Below are 9,039 nucleotides of genomic sequence, written 5' to 3'. Positions count from 1 at the left end.
CACATATACCTTGATTCCAAATATTGTGATAATTTACTCCCTATAAAAAAGTTAATATCAAAGGATCCAATTGTTATCTTAAGGAACCATCCGCTCATGCTTGTACATTTATTCATGCAAGTCTATATCCACAACTCAGCCTTAATGGAAAAAGTCACCCAAGAGAAACGAGCATCCACATCCTCCTCTTCCAAAACTTTCTAAATCTGCAGGACTAGCCCAGGTATCACCTCTAGTAACCATTATACTGGGACACTGCAAGGCCTGTATGCAGGCCCTCGCACAGCCTAAACTCACATTCCAGCCAGAGAGTCATTTCCTTGGATTATTTCCATAGAGAAGCGTGGCTCGGAGAACCAATGGCAGCTCCGCAAACAAAGCTAGGGACCCTCCATGGGCTGCCTCCACGAGTACCGACTGCTCATTCGCCTCTACCAGAGCGAGACACCCCTAGAGATGATGACGACTGCAACTCTGCCAAGAACAAGGCTACGCCGCTTCATGGTCCGCCTCGACGAGTAGTGTCTTTCCATAAGTCTTTGTCAGAGTGTAACACAACTACGGATGACTTCTCTGTGACTCATCCAAAGACTCCTAGGGCATTTCATGGTCTACTCCCCCAAGTAGACTCCTCATACGTATTTGGGTATCTCAGCCTCACAAGTGATGATAGCTGCATGGCTCGCACAGAACAATGAGAAGGGTTTTGTCACCCTTATTCCATGTTTTCGTTCCTGAAGAATATATATATCCAGCAAACTGATTCCCAATAACGATAGGTCTGTGGTTCCCGCATCAAGGAGAGCATGTTACACAGTTGATTTATTACATTACAAAACAACAGCAGATATGTCAAAATAATTTATTTTTGTGGAACTGGAATGAGCCGAAGTCCTTGGCACCGGCACGTTCTAAACAACCCACATGATACAGAGATTCAATATATTAGTAAATAAATAGATTTTTACAACATTTTACCAAACTGAAATGCCCCCTCTCAAAAAACATATATATATATAAAATACAGATGTTTTGCGATATAAAACATTTTTCATTATTTTTGAACTTTTTTCTAAAAAGGTACCACCTACGTGATATAAAAAATATAAAATTAGTGTTTTCGCTGTGGAAGCGGCAGAGTTCAGAAGGCAGACAGGAGAGCTCTGTCATGACGTGTACAGAAACGGATGGAGGGAAGGCTGAGGTTGACGATTCAAGTTATGAGGACTGCTGGGGTGTAAGTGGCAGGAAGGCACAGTGGTGGCAATGAATGGTGCGACTGATGGAGGAGCGGTCCTTCAGTGAAAGACAAGTGCAAAGATTGGCAAATGTCACTGCAGCCTACATAGGAATTATAATTATTTAATTTCTTTGGTCTTTTGGACTGAGGACCCTGATTCCCCTTACGGTTAGGGAATCTAAAATCAGTAAGGCACTGACTGATGTGAAAAACTCTGCATTCTATTCTGAACTTAAGATACAGCTTTAAATATGGAAAGAAAACAACTCTTACTCAGGATGTAGCCTGGGAGAGGGCAGCGAATGTCAGAACACTTTCAGGCTATGAACACAGCAGCTGCTGTACCTGGTTATTATTGGTATTTGTGTTGAAAAGACATTGTTGAAGTGTGCAGTAGCTGACACCTGCATTCTGCACGTTAGGACAACAGTGAATCTTCATAGTACTTCTAAGTGACGAGGAAAACATTTGCCCGGGTTACACACATTCAATAGGCACAAGTGGCGCTCGGGTTACAGAAACTGCATAGATGTTAAAACAGCTGCACAGATATTCCCTCAGGTTCGACAGTGTATGGAGCACAATTATCCCCCAGGTTACACAGATTGCATGGCATACATTTTAGATAACTGCACAGTTAACCCTCGTGTTGAATAGGTTATAAGGCAAAGGCACAAGATACATAAACAGCAGTGCATGAGATTACACATTAGGGAACTGCACAGCTCAACATCAGGTAACAGACTGAATACAACATGACTAGGTAACTGCACAGCTATTCTCCAGGATGCAGAGAACGTACAGCAATCTACCATGGGCTTTAGACAACTGCACAGGTGTCCTTCATCTGACAAAGACTATAAAGGTATTAGGCATCTGCACATCTACCCTCAGGGCACAAAGATGTTACTGACTATAGACAACAGCAGAGCTATCACGTAGGGCACATGTAGGCATAGATCGACCCCTGCTTAGAGACTGTATATGGGCATTAGTCTAGAGTTCATGATGCAAACTATATGGTGTATTCAATACAGCGCTCAGTCATACCGCTCCCAACACAGACCTGAAAGACTAGCCCGATAGACAGGAGAGCTATCCTGGATATTGTTAACAGTAGAGCTTGCTCAAAATACACTCACTGAGGTGGACTTGCAAGCACAGATTTCCGTGCTCTTGAAGCAGGGCCGGCTTTTGGGCTGTGCGAGCGGTGCGACCGCACCGGGCGCCGACCTCAGGGGGGCGCTGTGTTTATCTATAACTTCCGAAACCTGCTATTTAAAAGCACCTGAAGAAAAGTTAATTGTGCGTTTAGCTTTCAAGAAACAATTAAAATGTCAAGATACCTCTTGTGATTAATGTTCCTGCTAGAGAGAGAGAGATGGTAGTTTTGCCTAGTGGCAGCTTTGACTTGACATAAAGTAGCATAGAGGGTTATTATGCCTGCTGCAAAAAACAGAACTATGGGGCATATTTAAGAAAAGTGGCGCTGCACACAGTGCAGTGTCACTTTTCTTGCACCCCTTAGCGCACCCCCCCCTAATGCCACCATGTGTGCGTCATATTTAAAATACGGTGCACCATGGCGGTAGTTAGGGGACTAGCGTCAGAATTTTTTAAGCTAACCTGGCGCTTTGCAGGATTAGCGTCAATTTTGACGCTAATCTTGCAAAGCACCCAGAGGCCCATTGTAACCAATGATGCCTCCTTTAAATGCCTGCTCTTAGCAGGTGTTAAAAGTGCCGGAAAAAAATGATGCAAAGAAATCTAGCAGATTTCTTTGCGTCATTTGTTTTTACCACCCTAACGGGGGTTGCCCCCTTTGCATAAATTATGCCTGGCGCAGGCATAATGTAGCGTAAATGGTTACAAAGTGGTGCAATGCATGCATTTCGCCTCTTTGTATATATGGTGCAGCGTTTTTGGCCTTCTAACGCCCCATTTGTGTACAAAATTACACTAATGTGGTGTTAGAGTGGCACTAGGGGCTGTTAAATATACCCCTATGGCAGTGCTCAATTTGTGCTCGTTGTTTCTGGTGCGAAGTACCAGCACTTATTTTTGAGCGCCAGCACTTATTTTTCTGCCTCAAGCATCTACTGCGAAAAAAAGACACATATGGGGAAGATGGAGGAAGAGAAAAACGAAAAAGCGTCACAATGGGGAAAAAGCAGAAATCTGCAGGAGTGAGCTTAAGGGGCAGGGAGTGCCCGTAAATGGATTGAAGAGGCTCGAGATGGCTTCAGGTTTACGCTGCCTCTGTATTCCATGTTCACACATTTAATTGCAGCAGCCGCAAGTTTAAAAGGAGCGCTTTGGGCACCGGCACCTTTATATTTGCAAATTAAGCACTGCTCTATGGGGCATATTTGAAATAAGTGGCGCTGCACACAGTGCTGCGCCACTTTTCTTGACCCTTTAGCACCCCCCCAACGCCACCATATGTGTGCCATATTTAAAATAAGGCGCACTATGGCGGTAGTTTGGGGACTAGCGTCAGAAACTTTTACGCTTTGTAGGATTAGCATAAAAAAAGTTGACGCTAATCCTGCAAAACACCCAGAGGCCCATTGTAACCAATGGAAGTCTCCTTTTAATGCCTACGGTGAGCAGGCATTAAAAGTGCTGGAAAAAAATGACCATTTTGTTGGCCCTTCCTAACGGGGGAATGCAGGCATAATGTAGCACAAAGGGATACAAAGTGGTGCACTGCATGCATTGCGCCACTTTGTAAATATGGCATGTTGTTTTTGGCTTTCTAACACCACATTAGCGTAAAAAAATTACGCTAATGTGGCGTTAGAATGGTGCTAGGGGCTCTTAAATATGCCCCTATATTTTATGTGGCTAGCTGAGTGGATTAGTAAAGTCAGCCTTTACAAGTGCTTTAAAACACATGAATGTATGTGAAAGGGGAGCGATGGAGAGATGAGGGGCACATTTGCCGGCTGGTAGTGTGTAAAACCGAGGAGGAGATCATGGGGTGGGAGGCACCACAATAAACTGTCGCACAGTGCCCCACCAGTCCTAAAGCCGGCCCTGTCTTGAAGGCTTAGCCTACAGACAGCGGTGTTGGTCTGAGTGACAAAGGCTGACCGGTGTTTCGGCTTACCGATCACTCACGCCATGTAATATGTGCTATGATTGAATGGTAGGTCGAAAAGAGATGCCACCTCATTCTTGTTTGGTAAGATAACAAAGACAATGGTTTCTGTAGGCTTCAAGCAGTGCACGCTAGCCATGCCCACAGGACAGAATTTTGTATTGAATTCTGATAACGCTACACTGTTTTTTCTAAAGTGGCTGAAAAGGGAATAACGTCACTGACCTCTTAAGATTCCCAAATAATGATCGCCGCATCTGGCAACTTACATAAGTGCCATAGAGAGGTGATCTTACAACATCTGGGATCTAAATATTAAGCCATACAACTGAGGAAAGGCTTCTGCAAACCATGTACTGTCGCCATCTGGCAGGCTGAAGAGACCAATGACACTGGCTGACCAGAGTCCATTAATGGTCCCTCGAACTCAACAGAGTGGCAACTGCCTTGCTCACGGCAGTGGGCCATTATTATCCTCAGCAGTGTCGAGTTAAGGTGCAATACCCAGACATGTATTTCTTTAGCTCAGCAGAATCTTTTATTTTGCAGTGGGTGTTTAAGCAACAATGCTCAGTGCAGCGTGGTCCCATCTTTCAACAGTTCCTGCCTCCTGGCCGGGCTGGCTCTTGAATGGAACACGGCTGCTCGCCTTCAGTGATAACTCATTTGGTCCTCATACCAAAGGGAACACACAGTTCTATTTCTAGTGTGAACCACATGGGCCAGAAACAGTGCAACTGAAGACTATAAGACATGTTCTAATTTCTGGTCGGACCCAAAACGTGAACAAGACTAAGGCTGAATGGAAGGTGGCAGCACGTGTATCAGGTTGAGCTCTTGTTGCTATATCATCAAAACTGACTTTTTCTTTAAGGGGAAAAATTATAATTGCCCTCACATTTGCATCCATTGTTAATAAATATTTGAAACAAAACTCCACTATAAAATAGGGCACATTTTGCAGTCGGTTAAGTGCAACTGAAAGGTCAGCAGGAAGTGAAGTCCAATAACCCTGAGGCAGAGAAATCCAGTGCGATGTAGTAGTCTGCAGTAGTAGTCTGCAGTCTTTGAAAACCAGTAGGAACAGGAATCAGTAAATAGTGCTATGTCCAGTGTACCACAAAGCCTAACAAAGGCAGAAGTTCCGGGGTCCCATGAAGTGAACTAGATGCGAGTGAAGTTGTGTCCAGTGGTAGTTCTAGCAGCTCCAAATGCCAAGAGGCTAAATAGCGAATATTGGTAAGAACTTCTGCTGTGCATAATCCTTAAGGTCAACACTTAAAGTATGGTATCCAGGATGCTGCTGTAAAATCAAAAAACAAATACAAAGCACAGTGTGAGATAAGCTTTCACAGTAGAAATATAAATACTGTTTTTAGGTGAAAATTGCACAGTTTTCTCGTCAAAAATCTTATTGCAAATATTACTGTTATATCATGAATGATGTCATAGAAGAGGGCAATACTGATGGAATATGTGGGGTGAGTAATAGTGCATGGCGAGGGTGCAAGTTATAGTTAACTTAGGGCACAAGTTATAGTTTCTTGAGAAAAGTATAACTATAACTGTTGAATTGCTATGGTTTTGTGCATGTAAAATCAAATCTGAACCTAACTATAACGTCATTGTAACCTTTGGCTTATTAGTTAATTTCTGAGGTTTTTTTAATTCTATTCCCTAACTATAAGATCCCTGTAACCTTAGGTTTTGGGTCTATGAGTGGGTGAATAAGTGTCAGGGTGGGTCTGTGAGTGTGTGCATGAGTGCCAGAGTGCATCTGTCAGTGTGTGCATGAGTGTCAGAATGGGTCTGTGACAGCGTGAATCTTTGTTTTTTTTTTGTTTCATTGCAACGCTGCGCGGGGCATGTGTGGTGAAAACAAATAGTTTTTCTTAGTTTTAAACTCATAATTGTGACCCACAAACACACCTATATCTCACCCCTGGGGTAAGGGTACCTCTACCCTTACCCCTCATAACACTTTTCTTCTTTCTTTTCAGCCCAAGGGACCATGTCCCATAACATAAAATGGTGGCTGCAACTTTGTGTTCAGATTGCAGCCAGTCAATCACACCATCCCTGCTGGCGCACATTGGTGAATACTTCACAAATTGTCCCAAATTCGCTGCAACTCTAGATATGTAAATGTGATTTTCCTTTAATTTCTTTAAAACTACTAAACAAATTTACATCAAATAACAAAAAGGGTGACCTCCGGACCAAAATGTACCTTTCAGCCAAATTTGGTGTAACTCCGTCCAGAGGTTCGGGCTGCAGGCGTGTCTAAACACTATGGAAATTAACACTGGAAAAGCACTTTTTTGATCCCCCTTTTTTCCCCTCGGCCCCCACTTGACAAATCATCCAAAAACTTTCCATGCACAACAATACTCTAGATTCGTCAAACGGTGCCAAAGCTAGTCAAAAAATGCTTCTCTAAGGAAACCAGGTCCTAACTATAACTACAGGTTAAAAAAAAAATATATATAAATATATATATATATGTATATACACACATACGTATTTTACCACATTGATAATTCTGCATAGCGTTATGCTAGATGTTAAAAAAAATTACAAGGCCACAATGTTTCAGCATTAAAGCGGTTGGCAAACCTAAATGGAGATGCAGATATTAACCGGTTCTGTGCCACGGACGTAATGGTTACGTCCTGCGGCACAGTGCTCGTCTGCCCAGGAAGTAACCATTACGTCCTGGGCACAGAGCCCAGGGGAAGCGCTAGCGCTCCCTCTGTGTTCTTCCCTCCCACCCGCCAAAGGCAGGGATGGAAGGGGAAGCCCTTCCCCTTCCACCCCCGACCCCCCCACCCCTCCTGTGACGTAAGCCCATCACAGAGGCCTCCTCCCATCAGCGCGATCGGAAGAGAAATGCTCAGCATTTCTCTTCCGATCACGTGGAGGAGGCCTGAGAGGCTTCAAAGGGAAGGACATGAATTTCCTTCCCTTTGAAGTCTCTCTGAGCATTCAATCCGGCTGCTAAAATGCCCACTAGACACCAGGGATTTATTTTATATAAGAAATTGGCATAAGGGGAGCGACCCCTTGGGCAAGGGTTGCTGCCCAGGGGGGCTTTTTTTTTTTAAGGCCTTTTCTGCCTATTTTTACGAAGCCAATCTGCTCCCAAGGGGGACAGAAACCACTAGACACCAGGGAGTTTTTTTTCCCCCCGTGAATTTCACGCAAGGGGAGCGACCCCTTAGGCAAGGACAAGCGGCATATTGACGTAGCAGTATATTGCTTTAAACAATCTGACATCGCAGGAAAAAGTTACAGAGTAAAACGTGGAGAAAAATGGCTGTTTTTTTTCACCTCAATTTCAATATTTATTTATTTCAGCTGTTATTTTCTGTAGGAAACACTTGTAGGATCTACACAAATGACCCCTTGCTGAATTCAGATTTTTGTCTACTGTTCAGAAATGTTTAGCTTTCTGGGATCCAGCATTGGTTTCTCACCCATTTCTGTCACTAACTGGAAGGAGGCTGAAAGCACAAAAAATAGTAAAAATGGGGTATGTCCCAGTAAAATGTCAAAATTGTATTGAAAAATTGGGTTTTCTAATTCAAGTCTGCCTGTTCCTGAAAGCTGGGAAGATGGTGATCTTGCCACCGCAAACCCTTTGTTGATGCCATTTTCAGGGGAAAAACCACGAGCCACCTTCTGCAGCCCTTTTCCCCCCATTTTTTTGAAAAAACAACAAAATTTTCACTGTATTTTGGCTAATTTCTTGGTCTCCTTCAGGGGAACCCACAAAGTCTGGGTACCTCTAAAATCCCTAGGATGTTGGAAAAAAAGGATGCAAATTTGGCGTGGGTAGCTTATGTGAACAAAAAGTTATGAGGGCCTAAGCGCGAACTGCCCCAAATAGCCAAAAAAAGGCTCGGCACAGGAGGGGAAAAGGCCTGGCAGCAAAGGGGTTAAGGCAATGGGGCCTGTAGGCATGAGTGACCGATACAGCCCTAGGTTTGGGCAGAGTAAGTCTTGCAGCAGGGCTTCTGGTAGGGAGTACTAACCTGACTTGTGAGCAAAATGTTTAAATTGTTTAAAATTGTGCTTAAGCGTTTTATTTTTTATTGCTGGGATTGTTTTATGAATAGTACTTAATGCCTATGTGTGCATACATCTCTAAGGTGCAGATCTGGCATCTACATTGTCAAATTCTTCTCAAGGATCCTAGAGATTCAGATGATGCTTTCTGTAGCCATTGGTGGAAAAAGGAATCTGAAGATGGTGACCACGCACAGGGGCTTTGTGACTGCACATCTCACGTTATGAGTGGATGGAGATACCACCAAATGGAGGTAAAAAAATAAATAAACAGGACAAAGAGTCATTTTGGACCCAATCACTACATGGGGGAACAATGCACAGCATTTGAATCCAGAAAAAGATTCACACTGCAAAACAGCATTTCTAGCAGTGTGGAATACCATGGCATGCTTGCCCAAATTGGTGCCGCAAGAATGAGGTCAGTGATAATTGCTGCATTTGCCTACATATGAGATCAGAGGCAGTGGCACAGTGTTTATCTATAGTGACTTGCCAATGGACTGTGGGTATGCGACCTGGAGGTGAAGTTTTGGCATTTTGCATACTGCGCAGTGCCAAACTGGTTGATTGCAGAACTGCCCCATCTTTGAGTGTACTAGTCAAGTACATGGGGATTTATTTCCCA

At 43.6% G+C, this 9,039-nt stretch overlaps 1 protein-coding gene across 3 annotated transcripts in view; it reads right to left on the bottom strand.

The window, feature by feature from the left end:
* Window positions 1–848: 848 nt before the first annotated feature.
* The window catches only part of RNF43 (ring finger protein 43), a 320,896-nt gene continuing 312,705 nt past the window's right edge, over window positions 849–9,039 (bottom strand). For all 3 annotated transcript variants that reach the window (XM_069226861.1, XM_069226862.1, XM_069226863.1), the window contains one exon: window positions 849–5,646. The gene's annotated coding sequence lies outside the window, so the exon portion shown is untranslated. The remainder of the gene's footprint in view (window positions 5,647–9,039) is intronic.

Source organism: Pleurodeles waltl, chromosome 3_2, assembly GCF_031143425.1.
Source record: "Pleurodeles waltl isolate 20211129_DDA chromosome 3_2, aPleWal1.hap1.20221129, whole genome shotgun sequence".
NCBI classification, from domain to species: domain Eukaryota; kingdom Metazoa; phylum Chordata; class Amphibia; order Caudata; family Salamandridae; genus Pleurodeles; species Pleurodeles waltl.
The sequence above is the reverse complement of the archived record's forward strand: the minus strand, read 5'-3'. Positions and strand labels throughout refer to the sequence as shown.